At 48.8% G+C, this 22,246-nt stretch overlaps 1 protein-coding gene across 1 annotated transcript in view; it reads left to right on the top strand.

Annotated features, from left to right (window-relative positions):
- The window catches only part of ARHGAP39 (Rho GTPase activating protein 39), a 122,074-nt gene that overhangs the window by 37,326 nt on the left and 62,502 nt on the right, over positions 1-22,246 (top strand). The window lies entirely within an intron of this gene.

Genomic DNA, 22,246 nt, shown 5'->3' with positions numbered 1-22,246 from the left:
GTGATCATTCAGGACCAATGTAGCAGAATCTAGTAGTATGATGATGTCATGTGATCATTCAGGACCAATGTAGCAGAATCTGGTAGTATGATGATGTCACATGATCATTCAAGACCAAAGCAGCAGAATCTGGCAGTATGATGATGTCACATGATCATTCAAGACCAAAGCAACAGAATCTGGCAGTATGATGATGTCATGTGATCATTCAAGACCAAAGCAGCAGAATCTGGCAGTATGATGATGTCATGTGATCATTCAGGACCAATGTAGCAGAATCTAGTAGTATGATGATGTCATGTGATCATTCAGGACCAATGTAGAAGAATCTGGTAGTATTTTGATGTCATGTGATCATTCAGGACCAATGTAGCAGATCGGGTAGTTTGATGATGTCATGTGATCATTCAGGACCAAAGCAGCAGATCTGGTAGTATGATGATGTCATGTGATCATTCAGGACCAATGTAGCAGAATCTGGTAGTATGATGATGTCATGTGATCATTTAGGACCAATGTAGCAGAATCTGGCAGTATGATGATGTCATGTGATCATTCAGGACCAATGTAGCAGAATCTGGTAGTATGATGATGTCATGTGATCATTCAGGACCAATGTAGCAGAATCTAGTAGTATGATGATGTCATGTGATCATTCAGGACCAATGTAGCAGAATCTAGTAGTATGATGATGTCATGTGATCGTTCAGGACCAATGTAGCAGAATCTAGTAGTATGATGATGTCATGTGATCATTCAGGACCAATGTAGCAGAATCAGACAGTATGATGATGTCATGTGATCGTTCAGGACCAATGTAGCAGAATCTGACAGTATGAAGATGTCATGTGATCATTCAGGACCAATGTAGCAGAATCTGGTAGTATGATGATGTCATGTGATCATTCAGGACCAATGTAGCAGAATCTAGTAGTATGATGATGTCATGTGATCGTTCAGGACCAAAGCAGCAGATCTGGTAGTATGATGATGTCATGTGATCATTCAGGACCAATGTAGCAGAATCTGGTAGTATGATTTAGTCATGTGATCATTCAGGACCAATGTAGCAGAATCTGGTAGTATGATGATGTCATGTGATCATTCAGGACCAATGTAGCAGAATCTGATGGTATGATGATGTCATGTGATCATTCAGACGGAATTGATATCTTTTCCATTTTCTGCCAGTTCCCGGTGCTCTGGTTTCGCATCGTCTCCGTATTTTGACAATGATGAGAATAACCCGGAGGAATCTTCTATGTAAATTGCGCCAGCCTGAAAAGATTTTATATCCCGTTCTGTCTCCTTATTTCTTGCGTGATCCATTATTTCTAGGACGGGGGAGGGGAAGAAGAATTCTCTTTCAGCCGACTTTGTGGTTCTCTTTAGATCCCTCTGGCAGGTTTACCGATGTCGCTGTTCTTTGTTGGCTCTGCGTACTTTTCTCCGTCTCCGCATTCGATATCTGCCATGTAGAGAGCTGGCTGTGATTCCGGAGAATGGGCAAGGAATTATTATGCTGAAGTTTATAAATTGTCCCCAGAGTCTGATGTCACCAATCGGTGATGTCCTGGTGCTAAATGCATCAAGAAAAAAAAAAAAAACAACCGCCAAGACAACTTAACACCCAACGCCTGTAAAACTTTATTATTCCAGGACAAGCATAAAAGACGCCCCGGCCCGCGACCTTTCCTGACACGTTTCACCCTCCATTAGGCCTAGAAGTGATCTCTGTGGTGGGTGAAATGAGTCGGCGGAGGAGGTCCCAGGGGGAGCTTCTTGAAGTTTGTCCTGGAATAATAAAGCTCAGCAAGCTTTGGACGTTACATTGTGCTGCCGGCTTTCTCTGGACGTGTTCACCGAATGATAAAGATGGTGACCCTGGATGATGTCCGAACAAAGATGGTGCTGTCCTTCTGGAGAGAAAAGAAGATGAAGACTTTATCAGGGGGAGTCCCATGATAAGGGGTGTATATTTGCTCTCACTGACCACCAATGTAAGGGGTATTCTTCCTCCAAATGGCCACCAATGTAAGGGGTATTCTACTCATTGGCCACCAATGTACGGAACATGTATCCCACTGACCACCAATCTAAGGTACATTCTTCCTACTGATCACTAATAAAAGAAGCATTATTCCCACTGACCACCAATATAACAGGCATTAATTCCACTGACCACCAATGTAGGGAACATTCTTCCCACTGACCATCAGTGTAAAGAGATATTTTATCCACTGACCACCAATATAACAATGCCCTTCTACCATTATCAATCTCTGTGAGGGGTCCTTCTTCCAATGATCAGCAATCCAGGGCCCTTCTCTACTAGACGCCAATGTAAGGGGGCACTTGTCTGACCTCCATTGTAAAAGGTCCTAATCTACTGTCCACCAATGCAAAGGAACACTAGATTTTTCACTGTATTTCTTCTTATTATTATTATTATTATTATTATTATACACATTTCAGTATTATCACCACTAAAAAATGTGTTCATATAGAGTAGCCATGGGTGTCAGAAAACCAGAAGTATTCCACGTCTCTTATTCTTTTATTAATTCTTATATCTTCAACATATTGGTCATGGTAATATACTGTGAGGGGTAGATGTAACAATTATGAGCAGGACTTCCCTGAGACTTGAAAGTTGTTTCAAAGGTCCCCCCGTGTTCTAAAGGTTGAGAAAGGTTGATCTACAAAATAAGCAAACCTTGCATTTTCAGTTAAAGTCTGCTATAACGTGTAAGAGCTTATGAACAACTTTAGTGATTGGGTTTAGATATACTTTAACCCTGACCATCCTACTAACCCCCTATTTTTTCTTCTTAGGACTTGTTCAAACCATGTCCCTTGAACCGTATTTTGGTCCATACCACCGCACATGTATCATGTGAACAAGGCACATAGAAAACAAGTATTTTTCTATGTGCCCTGTTTGCTCCATACATGTGCAGTGGGGTGGCATAAGAAAAATGATGCCCCCCCCCACAGACCACCAATGGAAGCAGCATTATTCCCCCCACTGACCACCAAAGCATGGGGCATTCTTCCTCCAAATGGCCACCAATGTAGAGGACATTCTTCTCCCCTGACCACCAGTGTAGAGGGCATTCTTCCCCCCTGACCACCAGTGTAGAGGGCATTCTTCCCCCCTGACCACCAGTGTAGAGGGCATTCTTCCCCCAACTTACCACCAATGTAAGGGGCATTCTTCCTTCCACTGACCACCAATACATGGGGCCTTCTTCCTCCCGCTAATTCCCAATGTAAGGGGCCTTCTTCCTCCCGCTAATTCCCAATGTAAGGGGCCTTCTTCCTCCCGCTAATTCCCAATGTAAGGGGCCTTCTTCCTCCCGCTAATTCCCAATGTAAGGGGCCTTCTTCCTCCCGCTAATTCCCAATGTAAGGGGCCTTCTTCCTCCCGCTAATTCCCAATGTAAGGGGCCTTCTTCCTCCCGCTAATTCCCAATGTAAGGGGCCTTCTTCCTCCCGCTAATTCCCAATGTAAGGGGCCTTCTTCCTCCCGCTAATTCCCAATGTAAGGGGCCTTCTTCCTCCCGCTAATTCCCAATGTAAGGGGCCTTCTTCCTCCCGCTAATTCCCAATGTAAGGGGCCTTCTTCCTCCCGCTGACCACCAATACATGGGGCCTTCTTCCTCCCGCTAATTCCCAATGTAAGGGGCCTTCTTCCTCCCGCTAATTCCCAATGTAAGGGGCATTCTTCCTCCCATTGACCACCAAAAAGTGAGGGAACACTGACATTATCACTTTGTTTTTCCATTCTGGCCATTATAATTTCCTTCATATTATATTTATGAGCATTACTGAAAATCATTTCCCTGTATAGAGCGGAGCGGGTAGGGGGGGTGAGGGGGCTGTGTGTTAAAACGACCGGCCTTTACTCTGGAATATTTATTTGGTAATTAATTATTCAAAGATGAACATCGATCTCATGGAAACACTTTTATTGTAAATGATACACTTATAAAATCACTAAATACATGGAAATTTTTTCCTTTACTCGTCAAGGAGTCTGATATGCAGGCCGTGGCTTGACACCCTGACAAATTTGTGTCTGCGCCCACCATGTCCATCCCATGGTGCTGATTGGCTGAGCAGCTCCACTGTCTCCCAGTTCATGAGGGGATCGCTTTGTCCTGGAGAGTAACTCTGCATTGGCTGTCAATCCTGCTATGGACAAACTAACACACCCATTAGGACGCTGGGCAGCGTTCTCCCGATCCTCATCATGGCCCCCCGGGCTCGCTTTGCTCCTTTTGTGAGTCGAGATCACTAAATCTCCATATTCAAGTCCAGGCTGAGTGAACCCAAAAACGCTCGGCTCTGAGCACTTCCAGGTTCACCTACCAGCAGCATCACTGGTTAAAGAGCTGATCGGGTCTCTCTGTGCCTGATCGGCACTGGTTAGAGGCAGAGGAGGTATCGGGTATCTGATAGACCCCTTAGGTCTCCATAAAGAGTACCTGTCACTACCATCATATAAGGAGCTTGTCATCCCCCTTGTGATAGTAATGAAAGAGACACTGTCACCTTGCCAATGCATTGTCGCTTTACCCATGCCGACTGCAGCACCTCTTATTGGTGTGATCCAACACTATAGTCCGGGCCTGCGGCTGACTGGTCTTGTTGCCGCCCCTCATTGTGATGTCATCAAGCTGCTTCAGTCTCCTAGAGAGGATTCGGGTCTTTGGACGAGCCGTGGATGTGCCCACCCACCCAGAAAGTGACGTGGGCACCCGAGGAATGACCCTCCAACTCTACAGTCCAAAAGAGAGAAGACTCAGGAGCCGGAACATCACACGGCTATAGATTCTGCTAATTAGAAGGCGCAGTTAGGTCACTTTCTCCCATTATTGACCCAACAATTAGGGGGGGTGAGGGTTAAAGTATAATGTGTGCCTGTTGGGGGGATCCCAGACGTAAGCTTTAAGTGTTTGAATTTAGATTCACTTTCGGACACCATTCACTGGTGTTTAGTCACTGCCATTTAAAAAAATTACGTGCACCAGGAAGATTCACCTGCAGTGAATGTTTGGTAATTGTCAGCCCCTTCAACTCAAAAGTGGTGAGTTGCAAATGTTCTCAACTCAATGTGTCGCCTTCTTCCAATTTTGGGTATGATCCGAGTCTAGAACCCCCCGCTACTTCTTCAGCTCCACAGTCTGCAAAAATAATCTATAGTGAGAACTAGGGATGCACCGATACCGAGTATTTGGGTGAGTACTCGTACTCGCACAAGTGCTCCGATACCTAGCACGAGTACTTCCTGTATCAGGAAGCCGGGCTGTGCATCATTGCATGCTGCCCGGTTTCCTGATTGGCTGGAAAACGGCTCCATGCTCTCTCGTCACTTGTGATGAGAGAGCATGGAGCCGATTTCCCGGCCAATCAGGAAGCCGGGTAGCATGTAATGACGCTCTGCCTGGCTTCCCGATTGGTCAGGAAGCTAGCAAATCCGGAAGCCGGGTGCCGTGTAATGACGCAGTGCCCGGCATTCTGATTGGCCGGAAAGGCGGCGTCATGCTCCCTCGTCATCTCATGAATCATAATATTAAGAAACTGATCCTAAATCATTAGTTTGTATTGCTTTAGAAAAAATGTGACCTGTCCTGCGAGTACTTGAGCAAAAGTATCGGTACTCGTACTCGGTCGTAAAAAAGTGGTATCGGTGCATCCCTAGTGAGAACACAGATTGGAGAGAAAAACCGAACAAGGACCGGCGTCCCCCTTTAAGGACGAAGCCTGAGATGACGTTCCATGCATGCGGAGCGGCCATTGTCAGACTCCCGGTACGACGACGGAGTTCCATCTCGCTGTCTCCAGGTGTTTTCTATTCCCGTCACGTCAACTGTCCCCCAGGTGCTGCGCTCGGCTCGTACAATGCCGGTCACTGAATCCGCTGCTGACGCAAACGCTCTGCCGTCCCCGATCTGACGACAACTGACCTACTTCTATCACATTTCATTTCAATGCCACGGAAAACAAACCGTCTCCGGGGCCTGACACCTCCCCGGCCACCGGGCGTGAGAGCGCGAGGATCCCGTTACCGGACACGGCCGGGGTGCTGCCAGGATGTCACGATGATCCCCCTGAGATTCCGCACAGGAAGCGATTTCCTATCAGAGTCTTTTGTTCAGTCGCGGAGGGAAACGTTATACTTTATTGTGTTATAGAGCCACCGAGCAAGCAGAAGCGGCCTCAGTTTAAAGAGAACCAGTCACTGATGGGTTAATGTGAGGATCTCCGGTTACTGGAATGGTTCCAGTTTGGATGGATGTTTAACCCCTTTATGTTTTACTTACTGACTCCTAATGTACAACTGTAATGGATGTGTAATGTTATGGATATACAATAGAAATGTGTATTAAAAGACAGTAATTCCTGGGTCTGTATTTCAATGCCTAGAACTCTAATTTTTTGTTGGGGCTCCGGGAAATCATCCGGGAGAACAAAGCTCTCACCTTCCACGCACATCCAGAAAGCTTCAGACTTGTCCTGGTTGACCTGTGAACCCGATGCCTCTGAATACTGTTCTATCACTGAGACCACCTCCTGCCCCTCCCCAGTCCCGGAGATAAAGACAGAAACGTCATCAGCATAGGCCACAACCTTCAAAGGAGGCTCTGGAGTTCCCGGGTCTGTACACCCGCTGTGCCCATTATGAGGAGCCCCCACCATCCCTGTGCGGAGTTCCCGGGTCTGTACATCTGCTGTGCCCATTATGAGGGGTTCCCACCATCCCTGTGCAGAGTTCCCGGGTCTGTACACCCACTGTGCCCATTATGAGGGGTTCCCACAATCCCTGTGCTGAGTTCCCGGGTCTGTACCCCCGCTGTGCCCATTATGAGGGGTTCCCCCATTCCTGTGCAGAGTTCCCGGGTCTGTACACCTGCTGTGCCCATTATGAGGGGTTCCCCCATTCCTGTGCAGAGTTCCCGGGTCTGTACCCCCGCTGGGCCCATTATGAGGGGTTCCCCCATTCCTGTGCAGAGTTCCCGGGTCTGTACCCCCGCTGGGCCCATTATGAGGGGTTCCCCCATTCCTGTGCAGAGTTCCCGGGTCTGTACCCCCGCTGGGCCCATTATGAGGGGTTCCCCCATTCCTGTGCAGAGTTCCCGGGTCTGTACCCCCGCTGGGCCCATTATGAGGGGTTCCCCCATTCCTGTGCAGAGTTCCCGGGTCTGTACCCCCGCTGGGCCCATTATGAGGGGTTCCCCCATTCCTGTGCAGAGTTCCCGGGTCTGTACCCCCGCTGGGCCCATTATGAGGGGTTCCCCCATTCCTGTGCAGAGTTCCCGGGTCTGTACCCCCGCTGGGCCCATTATGAGGGGTTCCCCCATTCCTGTGCAGAGTTCCCGGGTCTGTACCCCCGCTGGGCCCATTATGAGGGGTTCCCCCATTCCTGTGCAGAGTTCCCGGGTCTGTACCCCCGCTGTGCCCAGTATGAGGAGCTCCCACCATCCCTGTGCTGAGTTCCCGGGTCTCTTGTACACATAGCAGGCCGCGGTAGCTGCGTCTCTGGTTTTCACGTCTCTCATTTGCTTGGATTTCACACTATAATGTGTAATTACAATGGATCTGCCGGGAGCGATGACTTCAGAGGGGCGCACCGAGCTGTCCACGCTCATCAGCCATAAAACAATCGCCGTCTCCACATTGATTGCCGGGACCCCTTTCATGTGGCGGTAATAAGCCGGGGAGATGAAAGGTGTATTTCGGGTATTACACGCAGAAATCTGTTTACATGAGACAATTACACGTATTTTAATTGTTAATGCCGCAGTCTTGTGCCGGTGAACTCCGCTGGAAACATTCACATTTCCGAGGCTGCGCTTTGCCTGGCTCCTGGCATTCCTCTTCTTTTACATATCACAGAAAATATGAAATGACAGCTTCCCTCTGTTACAGGCAGCAGCTCTCTGTGTCTCTGAGGGCCCATTTATATTATCTATGAAGGAACACGCGTGGCAATGCACGTTACCTGCGTTGACACATTGCATTGCCATTCATTTTGAACAGCACCCCAACATACTAAGGCAACAAGCTGCAATGCAGAAACATTGTGAGGACCTGTACATACTATTGTGGCAACGCACGTGTCACCACGTATGTTACTTAAGCGTGTGCTAAGTGTATTGGCGTGATGCGGTGCCATTCTATTAATGGGATCTCAGCTCATGCCATCTGATGTGCGCTGCTGCACAGAGCGTGGCAGTATACTGAGACGCCGCAGCTGAAGCAGATCCCGACAATTGTGCCGGGATCTGCCGAGCTGAGTGAGTGACAGCTGGCTCTGCCTATCTAGAAGCTGTACCCGCCCCCTCCCCCGTCCGTTCCGCCAGTCAGCGCTGGCGGATCGGAGCGGGGAGGGGGGAATCCAGCCCCTCCCCTGTCATGGCAGAGAGCCGTGACAGGATCGAGAGGTGAGCGAACGCCGGTATGTGTCTTTATTCAACCTCAAATACTATGTAACTATGTAACCTCCCGATCTACTGAGCCGACCTGTCACAGTCTCATTGTCACAGGTCGGCTAGAACTATGATACTGAGACGCCGCAGCTGAAGCAGATCCCGACAATTGTGCCGGGATCTGCCGAGCTGAGTGAGTGACAGCTGGCTCTGCCTATCTAGAAGCTGTCCCCGCCCCCTCCCCCGTCCGTTCCGCCAGTCAGCGCTGGCGGATCGGAGCGGGGAGGGGGGAATCCAGCCCCTCCCCTGTCATGGCAGAGAGCCGTGACAGGATCGAGAGGTGAGCGAACGCCGGTATGTGTCTTTATTCAACCTCAAATACTATGTAACTATGTAACCTCCCGATCTACTGAGCCGACCTGTCACAGTCTCATTGTCACAGGTCGGCTAGAACTATGAGGTGAGTGGAAAGCACTCACCTCATAGTTCTCCTTTAAGGTGCATGCGTTGTCCAAAAATGGCGCATGCGGCATCGTATCAGCGCACCTATGTCACGCCAAAAGCCTGTTTTCTAGTTTTGGATGGAGTAGGGGAAGGATTATAACCCCTGTCTGGTGTTAACTGCTATCCTGGGATCCTTTCAGAGATTTACACTCACTTCCTGTCCTGCTGACAACATTTTATCAGACAGGAAGTGGGATGATTACACCCGCTGTCTGGTCATATCTGGGGCTCCATTAGAGAGAATTACACTCACTTCCTGTCCTGCTGACAACATTCAATCAGACAGGAAGTGAGGGGAACCCGCCAACAGCTACAGAGGCAGAAATAAAAATGCTTTAATAGACTAACTAGAACCTCTGATATTTTTTTCTCTATCTGTATCCTAGATTTTACGAAGCCTTGGAAAAAAATGTGACAGTAGTTCCAGTCTTTCCCCACAATGTCCGAAACTAGAAAAAGAGTTTTTGGCTTGACCTACATCTTGGCACGCGCAGAGATCTAAGCTGCAGCCAGTTGGTCCCTGTGAAGGTCGTTTGCAAAAATGACATAACCAATGAAAGGGTGTGAGGAGTGCGCCGTGGGGTGTTGAAGCGTTTCGCGATAGTACAGCAGGCACTCCCTCAGTGCCACTTTCCCAAACGGTATCAGTATTTCCAGGCGGTCGTGATTTACAGTTCAACAACCACCATATTACTGCGCAGAACGTCATCACAATCTGATAAAGACTGAAAGTGATGCACATCGGATGGTTTTATCTTTTATTCAATGTGTCCAATCAGCTCTTTATGGCCTAGGCGTGTTGGGTATCCAAGTGATTGATACATTTGTGTAGACACTTGTTATGACTGTAATTCTATCATATCAGGATTTATGGAATAGGAATAGATTCTGACAGCTGGGTTGTATGAAAAAGGCAGTTTCATGTCATGTAGAGCCAGACCCAAATGTCTGTTCCTCTAAATCAGTGGTTCTCAACCTGTGTAACCTCAGGACCCACATTTGCCCTCGGTCATGAAGTCGCGACCCAAGTTGCACTGCAATGGGCTGCTGTGCTGTGATGGAGCTCCATCCATATGTGCATTGCTTGTGCAGCTCACATGTGCACCAGTAGAGATACCGGGAGCCAGAATGTGACATCACTCCGGTCCAGGCACCTCTATAGGATATGCGAGGGAGCTATAAGCAATGCATGTATGTAGGGAGCTCCTTTGCGGCCATACCCCCAGCCCACCCTGCGCTAGGGGGAGGCTGAGGAGCCCCTCGCATAGAAAAGTGGAAGGCATGCGGCGACCCACTGATCATGGGGTCGCGACCCACTTTTGGGTCAGGACCCACTAGTTGAGAACCAAGGCTCTAAATGACTTTACGATGGGAAGTTTACGACCAGCCTGCGGAGAGATCTGCGAGGGTTTTTGTGTAGGGAGCTCCTTCGCGGCCATACCCCCAGCCCACCCTGCGCTAGGGGGAGGCTGAGGAGCCCCTCGCATAGAAAAGTGGAAGGCATGCGGCGACCCACTGATCATGGGGTCGCGACCCACTTTTGGGTCAGGACCCACTAGTTGAGAACCAAGGCTCTAAATGACTTTACGATGGGCAGTTTACGACCAGCCTGCGGAGAGATCTGCAAGGGTTTTTTTATTAGGGATGCACCAATACTAGTATCGGTATTGGTGCCGATACCAAGTATTTGGGCGAGTAGTTGTACTCGCCCCAATGCTCCGATGCCTAGCCCGATACTTCCTGTATCAGGAAGCCGGGCAGCGCGTCATTACACGCTGCCCGGCTTCCTGCTTGGATGGGAAGCCGCCTCCATGTTCCCTCGTCACTTGTGACGAGAGAGCATGGAGCCAGCTTCCAGGCCAATCAGGAAGCCGGGCAGCGTGTAATGACGCGCTATCCATGGAGCCAGCTTCCCGGCCAATCAGGAAGCCGGGCAGCATGTAATGACGCGCTACACGGCTTCCTGATTGGTCCGAAAGCTGGCCAATCAGGAAGCCGGGCGCCGTGTAATGATGTGGTGTCCAGCTTTCTGATTGGCCAGGATGCTGGCTTCATGCTCCCTCGTCACCTCATGACGAGGGAGCATGGAGCCGGCTTCCTGACCAATCAGGAAGCCGGGCGCCGCATCATTACACGGCGCCCGGGTTCCTGATTGGCCAGAAAACCGGCTCCATGCTAACTCGTCACCTAGTGACAAGAAGCATGGGGACGGCTTCCTTGCTAATCAGGAAGCCGGGTGGCGAGTCATTACACTCCAAATGGTTTCCTCAATGGGACTTCCGGTAGCGACGAGTACCGGAAAAAAGATATCGGTACTCGTACTCGATACCGAAATATCGATATAGCTGTATCCCTAGTTTTTATGATATGGTCATTTTACGATGGCTATTAGCAGGCTTGGATTAGGAGACATCTTGCTGATGGTTTTATGGCATCAAATAAGCCATTTTGCGGTGGTGCTTGTTGACAGCTGTGCACATTCTGGCTAAACAGGATTCATGATGCTGCTCGAATGTTTACGATGTTCTGCTAATGAAGTATAATGGGATTTATTATCGCCTGTTTGTGTCCAGAACTGAGCTGTGATCTGGCGTGGGGGGTTATGTGAAACGTGTCAGCTCTCAACCTGGCCCCATGGATACTCAGCTGCGGCGTCTCAGTATACCGCGAGCTGTAGCTCCCTATATACTGAGGTTAGGGTGATGGGAGGACGCTAGTTTGTGTCCTTCGTTACCCTAAGGAGAACTATGGGGAAGAGCCCTGACCCCATAGTTCTCCTTTAAATCTGATGGCTTTGTGAGTTTTGGAGAAATAAGGGTGGCACTGTGTTCAGTACGGCTGCCCGTCCTCCTCATGTGGTTTAGGGTCCGCCGGACCTCATCTGATTTTTGGAGGATTTTGGTGCATTGGCAGCCTATTCTTTTCAATAGGCTGCCCTAATGCCCTACTAACCTCTGAACCCTGCGTTACTTGCTACTGTCCCTATTAATGACCCCTGTACTCCATGCATTACCTACTCATGACCCCTGTACTCCATGTGTTTCTTGCTCTTGACCTTTTTATTCCATGTGTAGCACGCCACACCCTCTAATCGTGAAAGATAAAACTTACAGTGTAGGAACTAAGCAGGGCATGTCTGTATCTTGAGATCCAGCAATGAGCTAATGATAGGAGCAGAGGGATGAGGGCTATGTACACACAGCGCACTGCTTCCATGTCTGCAGGTGAAAGAAGAGTGAATTTCTGGCGATCACAGACGGTCCGAGCCGGCAACAGACTGCCATGGAAAACGTCATTTTTAATGACACAAAATCACAGTTGTGTATCGATTCTATTTTTTATTTGCGGACGTTTGTGTTTCTCTTGCTTAACGTGAAGCTGCGGCCGGGCAGGATGACCCCCGCGTGCTTTCCGTTCCGCATTAGCAGCCGCCGTATGATTCGGAGGTTAGTCCGGAGCTTTTCCCACGCTGGGCCGCGTTGCGTGACTTCTTTATTGTGCTGACTCTGCGCACAATTAATGGTTTGATTAAAGGAGATCGCCGTTTATCCAACATAAAAGGGGTCGTGCCGAGTCTGGGGGCTTGGAAAAAAAAAGAATTGTTGAATTTGGCGGATGAAGCCGGTAGAAGCATTCCCGCGGCTTTGTCTATACACTTTGTTGCAGCGATTACATAAGTCAGCTTAGCCGGGCGCACAAACGTCATCTATGGCACGAGGAGGTTTTTGTAAATGCTGATGTTTCCGTTAGTACAGAACCATCTAGTGTGTAAAGACCTGGACCCCCATCCATGTAACTGGACATTCCCATGTATGCCCCCCCTCTTTTCCTGCACTAGTACTGGATGGCATCTGTTTGTCCTTCAAGCCCACCAATACACTGAGCCAGAAGCTTGTACATCCTAAAGATCCAACACCCAAACACAACCGAAGGAACTTGGTATCTGCAGTGAGGAATCCAAAGACCTGAACATTGGAGAGACCAAACAACCTTCCAGAAAATGGATGGCACCAACATAGGATGGAAAATTCTATAGGTCGGGTCTCGGGGGTCCTCCTTCACCTAAAGGAAAAGGGACATTCTTGTGAGGACAGTAAGGACAGAGAGGACAACAAGTTGTGAAAGAGGTCATCAACGCCAACCTGGAACAGCCATCCCTGAACAGAGGGGAGGAAAATTCTATACGTCAGGTCTCAGCAGTCTTCCTTTACCTTAATGGAAAAGGGACATTCTTTTGAGGAGAGAGAGGACAACTGGTTCACAAGAGGTGTGAAAGAGGTCATCCACGCCAAACTGGAACAACCATCCCTGAACAGAGGTGAGGGCCTTCAACATCATCTGTCTTCCACACACAGAACATTTCTACCCTGGAGATGTGAAAGCAATTTACACCTTCAGCCGCGTGAATCAAAGAGTTATCATCTATACAGGCAACCTGACACCAAGGATGGGATTACGTAGCTAGAACATGGAGGTTCCACAACGTTCACGCCTCCCATCCTGTTCTTGGAGAATCAATATCTACACATTCCATGGTAATTGAATGAAAGTGTCTGTGCTACCTGTGTGGATATAAATGCTGGGGTATGTTCCTGGCATGGAGGGGGTATGAATGCTGGGGTATGCTCTTGACATGGAGGGGGTATAAATGCTGGGGTATGTCCCGGCTATGGTGAGATATAAATGTTGGGGTATGTTCCTGGTGTGGTGGTATAAATGCTGGCGTATGTTCCCTAGCTCACATTCACATACTAGGGCCAGGAAATTGGAGTACCCAGGGGAATCCACACAAGCACTTTGAGCACATGCAAACCACGTGCAGATGGTGCCTTGGCTGGGATTTGAACCACGGACCCCAGTGCTACCTGGAAGCAGGTTAGAATCTGCAATAACCTACCCTTAGCATGTACACAGATAACCTTAGGGGGATTTTTTTCCCGGCTTCTCTTTGTTTTTTAAGTGAGATAAGCAGAGACTGTAATACTTTTTATGATCTCCTATACCATCTCCCTGCAGATTTGTCTCAAACTCGCTACCCATGGCACCACCCAGCGCTGAAACTTATTTGCAATCTGTTTCTTTCAGCAGTTTCCATGGCAATATCGATTCCTCCGTTTACATCCACAAGTGTTTCTACCTTGTGGAAGGGATTTGTAGCTCGTGCGACCTTGGGATAGTCGAGTTGTTTAGCAGAGAAGCAGAGCTACGGGAGATTCATATCACAGGAGGAAAAAATGTGACCCCCAAGTCCCTGTGCACCCGTACATCACGTCCCTCTCCCCTCCTGTGTGCCATGTACGTCAAACTGGAGCTATTTCTGGACCGTGCGTGGCCATGTGTGGCCCTCTCACTCTGGTGACAGTTTAGGAATCTAAATCGAATGGCAAAACTTTTCCTCCAGTCATTAGTGTTGGACTTCCAAACATGATTTTGCAGCTCCGTTAGTCCAGGAACAGACCAGAGCTTCTAATTGCTGGTATTTTTGTTCATAGTTTTTCCAGTGCTAATTTCTTGCCATTTTTGACTGTGGGGGCAATTCCTTATTATTAATACATGCTATGGCCCAATATTTGTGGTCACCTGACCATCACACCTATATGAACTTATTGGACATCTCATTCCAAATCCATGGGCTTTAATATGGAGTTGCCCCTTGCTGCAGTTGATAATGGCTCCACTCTCCGGGGAAGGTTTTCTATAAGACTTGGAGGGTGTTTGGGGCAATTTGTGCCCTTCAGCCAAAAGAACATTTGTAAGGTCAGGTACTCATGTTGGGTGAGAAGACCTGGCTCACAGTTCCATCCCAAAGGTGTTCAGTAGGGTTGTGGTCAGGACCTTGTGCAGGCCACTCGAAGTTCTCCATACCAGACCATGTCTTTATGGAAGAATAATCATGAAAAACCCCCGAAAGGGCCTTCCCAAAACTGTTACCACAAGGCTGGAAGCGTACAGTTGTCTAAAATGTGTTTGTATGTTGTAGCATTATCAGTACCGTTCACTGGAAACACCAGTACTCAATAATATGGAGACATGACCACATAGTTTTGGACAAATATAGGTGTGACGGTCCGGTTTCCACAAAATTTAGACCATATCGTTTATACTACAGCGAGGTGTAGGTTACAGGTGCCGGCCCAGGTCCTGGAACCAACACCTGATGGTTCTATATCTTTAGCAGCCAGCTTTGAGGAAGCGCCTCATACCTGTAGGGGTATCTGGGCACTTAGGGTATATTACGCAGTAGGCTAGAATGGGTGAAACCTAGCCATGTGTAGAGGGTGCCAAAGGAAAAAAACAAAAGTATAGTTGGGAAAATAGCAGAGGCCAGCTGGGGGTAATGGAGGCAGAGAGTGAAAAGTAGAATTGGGAGTACATGTAGATGTAGTCAGGAGTCAAAGCATGGTCCGGGTCTATCGTGAATGCTGCTACCAGACAAATCCACCTTACCAACCCCTCCAGCATCCTCTGCCCTTCGCTGTCAATCCCTCCACTGACTTCCCTTCCTCGTCCCTCTCTGTCAATCCCTCCACTGGCTTCCCTTCCACGTCCCTCTCTGTCATTCCCTCCACTGGCTTCCCTTCCACGTCCCTCTCTGTCAATCCCTCCACTGGCTTCCCTTCCTCATCCCTCTCTGTCAATGCCTCCACTGGCTTCCACCCCCTGCCCCTCTCTGCCAATGTTTGCACTGGCTTCCATCCTCTGCCAATCCCTCTATTCCATGCCAATGCCAATCCATCCTTTCTGATCCTCCAAAGACTTCCTGCTCTCTAGCTCCCACATCACCTCCTCACCTCCAGGACTTCTCCAGAGCCTCTCCCATCTTCTGGAACTTCCTACCCCAAGCTGTCTGGCTATCTCCTACTCTGTTTACCTTCAGGAGATTCCTGAAAACTCATCTCCTCAGGGAAGTCTATACTTCCTCTACCCAACAACTGAACATTCAATTTTTCTATCAGCTCAACCCCCCACAGTTATTACCTTTTTGTATTACTTGTCCTTCCCTTTTAGATTTTAAGGACTTGAGAGCAGGCTTCTCCCAACCATCATGTCTTGTATCATAATTATTAGGTATTTTGGTATGGAGTACGAGTGCCGATATTTTTTTCTCGGTACTCGCCTATAACCAGTGGCGTCCCGAGGCTGGGTGACACCCGGAGCGGTAACCGAGGGTCACCCCGCCGAGACGTCATCGCGCACCCGCGGGAGGATTCTGATACCTGCCGGCGGCCATCTTGGTGATGGACGCTGGCAGAGAGAGGAGGGGACAGTCACCTGGCGGGATAAGGTATGCCGCCGGGTCCCCTCCTCTCTCCTGATACTGTCGGGCGTTCGGTCCATGACCGACCACCCGAATTTTCAGAGGGGCACCCGGGTGCGGGCCGCACCCCCCTTGTGACGCCACTGCCTATAACGAATACCAATACTGGTAGTCCTATTAAGGAAGCCAGGCGTGTAATGACTCGGAACCTGGCTTTCTGATTAGCCGGGAAACCGGGCGGCATGTAAAGACTCGCCACCCGGCTTCACGATTAACAGGGAAGCCGCCGTCCCCATGCTTCTCATCACTACGTGACGGGAAAGCATGGAGCCGGCTTTCTGGCCAATCAGGGAGCCGGGCGCCGTGTAATGACGCGGCACCCGGCTTCCTGATTGGCCGGGAAGCTGGCTCCATGTTCCCTCGTCATATAATGACTCGCTGACCGGCTTCCCGATACTGTAACTATCGGGCTAGGCATCGGAGCATTTGGGGCGAGTACTCCTACTCGCCCAAATACCCGGCATCGGCACCGATACTAGTAATTATGCAGTCTCCCTATATAATGTAAAGTGCTGCTCAAACTGTTCCCACTATATAAATCCTGTATAATAATAATATAAAAATAACAGCAAACCAGTAAATGTGTCATTCTGTTAAACTCTACAATAAGACCTCTAGATATGTCCTCACTTATAAGGCCGCGTGTTGTGTGGTCACCACCCTCTCTCTCTGGAGCTGCTGAACCTCCCGCCTGATGGTTATTGACCTCATGGTAAAGGATCGTAAATAGTTGTATGATGGAGGATTTGGCTTGGCCGTAGAGCAGAGGCCTCACTGCAGATGGCTCTCCAGTAGAGCGAGGACCTGTCAGTTCAGGTGCTTTGTGATCATTGCTTAAAATAAACATGAGACCAGAGGCGGTGAATAATTCATGGCGTCTTTCTCGCACTTTTTCAGCTTGGATGAGGAGAACAAAATAGAACCGCCGGAGCGTGAAGCATTTAAGATCTCCACTATTCCTTTAATTTAATGCTCTGAAATCAATAGGAAATTGTTCTGAGGTGCCGAGGCCTCTTCAAGGTTACAGAGACCTTCCCGGACTCCTCGCATCGCCTCGCAGCCATGTGACGCAAGTCCTCGAAGGCAACGCGCCAATGACAGATAATGGGTTGTATGCATAATGATTGTATCAGAGGAGGATTAGATGTGTATAACGAGCATCTTATGCCAAGTCTAGCTGCCAGGGAATGTAATGAGTTATTGGGGGCTCACGGAATTTCCATCGAGCCCTATGTGTGGCACAAATTGGCATGGTGTCCTTCACTATCATAAATACAGAAATGGATAGATAGCTTTGCATAGTTGTGGGCTTTGTATGTTTATTTTAGGGCCCTCTGGGCACTGGGATTGAGCTTCCGGAGAACATTCGGTAGGTTGGTCTAAAATCTTAATTTGCATTTCACCGACATTTAGGTAAATCTGTAGTGTTGATGTCAGCCAATAGTCCATGAATGTGGCGGAATTGAGAATGTTCCTGGATTCGACCATCAAACTAAAAGCCAAAGTTTTTTTCAATAGATACATTTTAACCGCTCTGTTCAAGCCACCCGAGTTCCTCCTCACCAAACTGGTCCACCCATGTCTTTATTGAGCTGGCTATGTGCGCAGAGGACAGTTATGGTGGAACAGAAAAGGCCCTACCCCTGATTCCTACTACAAAATTGGAAGGCCACAAACACTGATGGCAAACCTATGGCATGCGTGCCACAGATGGCACGTTGAGGCCCCTCTGGTGGCACGCGAGCCTAGGCAGGGGGGCAGGGCTGCCGTCAGGGGGGCATGGCCAGTACTGTTGTAAGGGGCCCAGGCTGCCGGAGGGGGCCCAGGCTCCAAGCTATCATTTTTGTATCATAGAATATTGTGTATAGTATAATTTTCTAGGTCCCGGACCCCCCGCGCTATTGGTACCTTCCTCAGATGTGTGTGCAGGGGGCGGAGCTTTCTTCCCAGGCAGAACCACCGAAGATCTTGGCTAAAGACGAGTATATCTGCTGCCTGGAAGGGAAAGGTAAGTGTTTCCCAGCAGACAGAGGCCCCAGGGATTGGTGGGGTTTTGATAACAACTGGGGGGGGAGAAAGAGTGAGCGAGACCGATTGACCGACCTCTCCACATCGGTCGGTGTCTCATATTTCCCTCCATCCTCTCAGCATCGGGTGGTCTGTCTCTCTCACTCTCCCCCTCCCCTCCTCTCGGTGAGGGGGGGCAGGCCTAAAGTTGTGTAAGGGGCCTGATGGCTGCCCTGCAGGGGTGTTGAATTCGCATCGCCCGACGCCTGGGACATGCAGTTCTAGGAGCTGGGCGAGATCACTTGTAATAAGCCTGCTGGTCTGCCACCCTCCACCCCTCCATGGTCCGCCCCCACCGCTGGCTGCCTCTCTCCGCGCTGGCTGCCTCCTTCCTCGCTGTGGTTTTCGGGGTCCCCCGCTCGTCTGGGGGACCTGGGACCACGTCAGATTAGTTCAGGATGAAGAGCGGGGAGCAGAGCGGAGAACATCCGTTTCTTCGGTGTGCTCCGTGTTAACAGTGAGACAGGAAGGCTGTAATTACAGCCTTCCTGTCTCACAGTGCTGTGCTAAAACTCCTGTATTGGAGGTGACAGGTTCAATAAAAAGAACCTGTCACCTCCAAATGGCTTTTACACAGGGGCTTGTTAATCAATAATCAAAAACATTTTTAAAAAATGATAAAAGTAAAAAATAATAGGAAATAAATAAAAGTGAAAAAAGTAAAAAAAAATAATAAAAGCAACAAAAATGATAAAACAGTAAAAGATAATAAGATAAAAATGTAAAAAAATTTAAAAGTGATAAAAAATTATAAAGAAAAAACCCCCGCCCCCCCCCCCCCCTCCCCATCTGCATGTGAATAAATGCACGCATAGGGTATTGTATGTGTGTGTGCAAGTCCCCGTTTACGTGACCATGCAGCCAAGTCAGCCACCACTCTGAGAGTGGTAAGACAAGGCTTGTCCCCGCTCCGGCGCCGATTTTTGCCCCTTTCCCCCTGTGGGTCAATTTTGGGTTTCAGTCTGCATGGGTGTGTGGGGGAATTGGTGCCCAACTGTTTTTTTTTTATTTGGCGCCGTTTTCTGTGGGGGGCCATGGGCAGCCTAGGAAGCCACACAGCACCAGTGCAACCTCGCTCTGGGTGCTTCTACTATGCATGGGACAATGCTGGAGCAATAAGTAGAGAGGGGCAATAATTTATTACAGGACGAGGAATCTAAAAATAAGAAAAATATCATATTTCTATCGTCAGCTGTAACAGCCCACCTGAACATTGTGCGGACCCCTTTTCCATGGGCCTTCTCTCGTCCTGGCAGTTATCCCCAGCCCCCATTATCAACTTTATTTCTTGTCCTTCTGCCCATCTCCGCCAGGATCGTAATATGGGCTCTTCTATTTCCTCTTGTTTGGAAAAGTTTTATTTTTTATTTTCTTCATTGGGCTTCAAAAACGTTGCCAATCTCTGCTGCAGTGTGAGACCCCCAACGGATGAAAAACCACGGGGAACGGTGTCAAACAAGCCCGATAGTGTCCTCCGGAGACCCGGCAGGCTTTTTAAACAATCTCTCAGTTGGTAACATCCATTACCATGAGGGATCGCCACACATTCAATAATTGTTGTTCTATGTAGATCAGGGGGAGAGGACATCAATCGTCGGGTATTTGTGAAGCTTGTGAGGACAACCCCCGCACTCTGCTCCGAGGAATGACGAAGACATTACAGCAGTTTCCGACTTTGCCATCTGGAGCAATCCTTAATATTTATGAGGCTCTCGTGTGATTTTATGCGGATACTAAAGGCCCAATAAATCAGTCGGTCTCTGAATGTGGCGATATACAGCTAGGCCGAGAAATGCAACCCCGAGATGGGCCTACAAACAGACAAACTGCAAAGCATTTCCACTGGTGTTCAGTACTTTTGACCTTGGCTGTGGGATTAGTAGCATTCGGTGATACTTTCAGCACAGAACAGGGCATGTACAGCATTTAAAGGCTCATGTATAGGGGCGGCCAAACCCGTGCAATGTAAATAATGGGGCATTTATGGGGCTATGTACAGCCCCCCCCCCCATAGACGTCAATGGCTGTACGTCAATACTTGTGTACACATGCATACGCGTATGGATGCATAGCCCCCCATGCAGGTTGTCTGCATTCAGGGATGCACATCCATAAGCAAAAGCTGCTGTATGCATGCATCAGTGTATACTTGCGTTCAGCCACTGACCTCTATGGGAGGCTGTACGCGACCTAGCACCAGAATTTACGGGTTCAGCCACCCGTGTAAATGAGCCCTAAGGAGTAAATGTTGGGTTTGGGAGTTTAGTTAGGGGTTAGGGCTTGGGTCAGGGGCTATGGTTAGGGTTGGGCTTTAGAGGGTTAAGTGTTAGCTTGAATTTTAGGGTTAAGGTTAGGGTAAGGTTAGGTGTTAGTGTTCAGGGTTAGCTAATCATAACACTGGGGGCCCACCCACATCCCCACCCACATGATTTTAGGGGTAGGGCAAGTGTTAGGTGTCTTTTAAGGGTTTGGGTATCCCCAACAATATCACTGAAGGCCCACCCACATCCCAGGATGTAAACGTTTAGGGTTAAGAGTTAGTTTTTTTTAAGGGTTTAGGTAACCCTAACCATAACACTGAGGGCCCGCCCACATCCCCGGACGTTGATTTTGGAGTTAAGGTTAAGCGTTGGGTGTTTTTTAAGGGTTTGGGTAACCCTAACCATAACACTGGGGGCCCGCCCACATCCCCGGACGTTGATTTTGGAGTTAAGGTTAAGCGTTGGGTGTTTTTTAAGGGTTTGGGTAACCCTAACCATAACACTGGGGGCCCGCCCACATCCCCGGACGTTGATTTTGGGATCAAGGTTAAGTGTTAGCTGTTTTTTAAGGGTTCGGGTAACCCTAACCACAACACTTAGGGCCCGCCCACATCCTGGGAGAGGAGGAGAATGCTGACTACTGGTGGTACTCTTGCAATGAAATACAGTGCATTCTTGCAGGATTTCGAGCTCCCAGTGACATCACCCGTGGCCCCTTGAGGAGTCCGGAGCTGTGGTAATTAATGTATGTGAACGGTTTGTTTAGATATGGCTTTTTAAAGCCATTTGCATTGGTGGCACAGCGAGCTGGCGAAAAAGTGGTGCTTACATTGGCCGTGGAAGGTCCTCTTTAACCCTTGCATGGTGGAAGGGTTCTACTGCAAGTTGACCCGGAGTACCCCCAGAGTTCAGCGTTTGGATGAAGGGGTTAAGGGGTCAGCCTTAGGGTTAGGTTTGGGGTCTGGCTGAGTAGGGCCGTGCTCTATTTCATGCTTTTTGGCCACACAAGTGCCGTACACTACCAACACCTAATGTGCCAATCAGATTGGTGCTGTAGAGGAACCTGGTTACGTAAATTAGTTTTAGCTTTTTATAATGATTTTCCTCCATCCGTCACAGCTCCATGGAAAGAACAGAAGTCAATACGGAAAGTGAATGTATATCGTCTTTTAGCTTAGTCTAGCCTGGCCGGATAGAGGCTCATTATCCGCAGGTCAATTCAGAGTCTTTATCTCACCCCCTGGGAACTGTTCATGTGGGGAAGCATGGTGGCTTGGTAAGTGGCAAGCTTCCCTCGTAGCCCTGGTCTCATTTCCAGCATGCATGCAGAGTGTTTGATGGAGTTGCCTCCCTCCAGGTAGTCTGATGATATCTGCTGGTGGCCATTGGCAGGTGACCCCGGTGCAGTGACCACGCCATTGGTGTGAATCATAAATAACTGGCATTTGTGTCTAAGCTGTATAAAGGTCCCGGTATTATCTATATTATGAGTGGCAGCAACTTTATAGGGTTCATTTATAAAAGTTGTGAGCCGGGTGGATGCTGTTCACAGGGTAGTTATGCCCCCTGGATATCGCTGACCAGATATAGGAATTTCTAGGGGCGCTAGTGTTGTGCAAATGGCAACCTTTATGAATGCAGCCCTATAAGCCTTATTTCTC

The sequence above is a fragment of the Nanorana parkeri genome, unplaced genomic scaffold, assembly GCF_000935625.1.
Source record: "Nanorana parkeri isolate BGI_ZX_2015 unplaced genomic scaffold, ASM93562v1 scaffold1717, whole genome shotgun sequence".
NCBI lineage: Eukaryota > Metazoa > Chordata > Amphibia > Anura > Dicroglossidae > Nanorana > Nanorana parkeri.
Note: the sequence above shows the minus strand (reverse complement) of the source record. Positions and strands in the feature narration are given on the sequence as shown.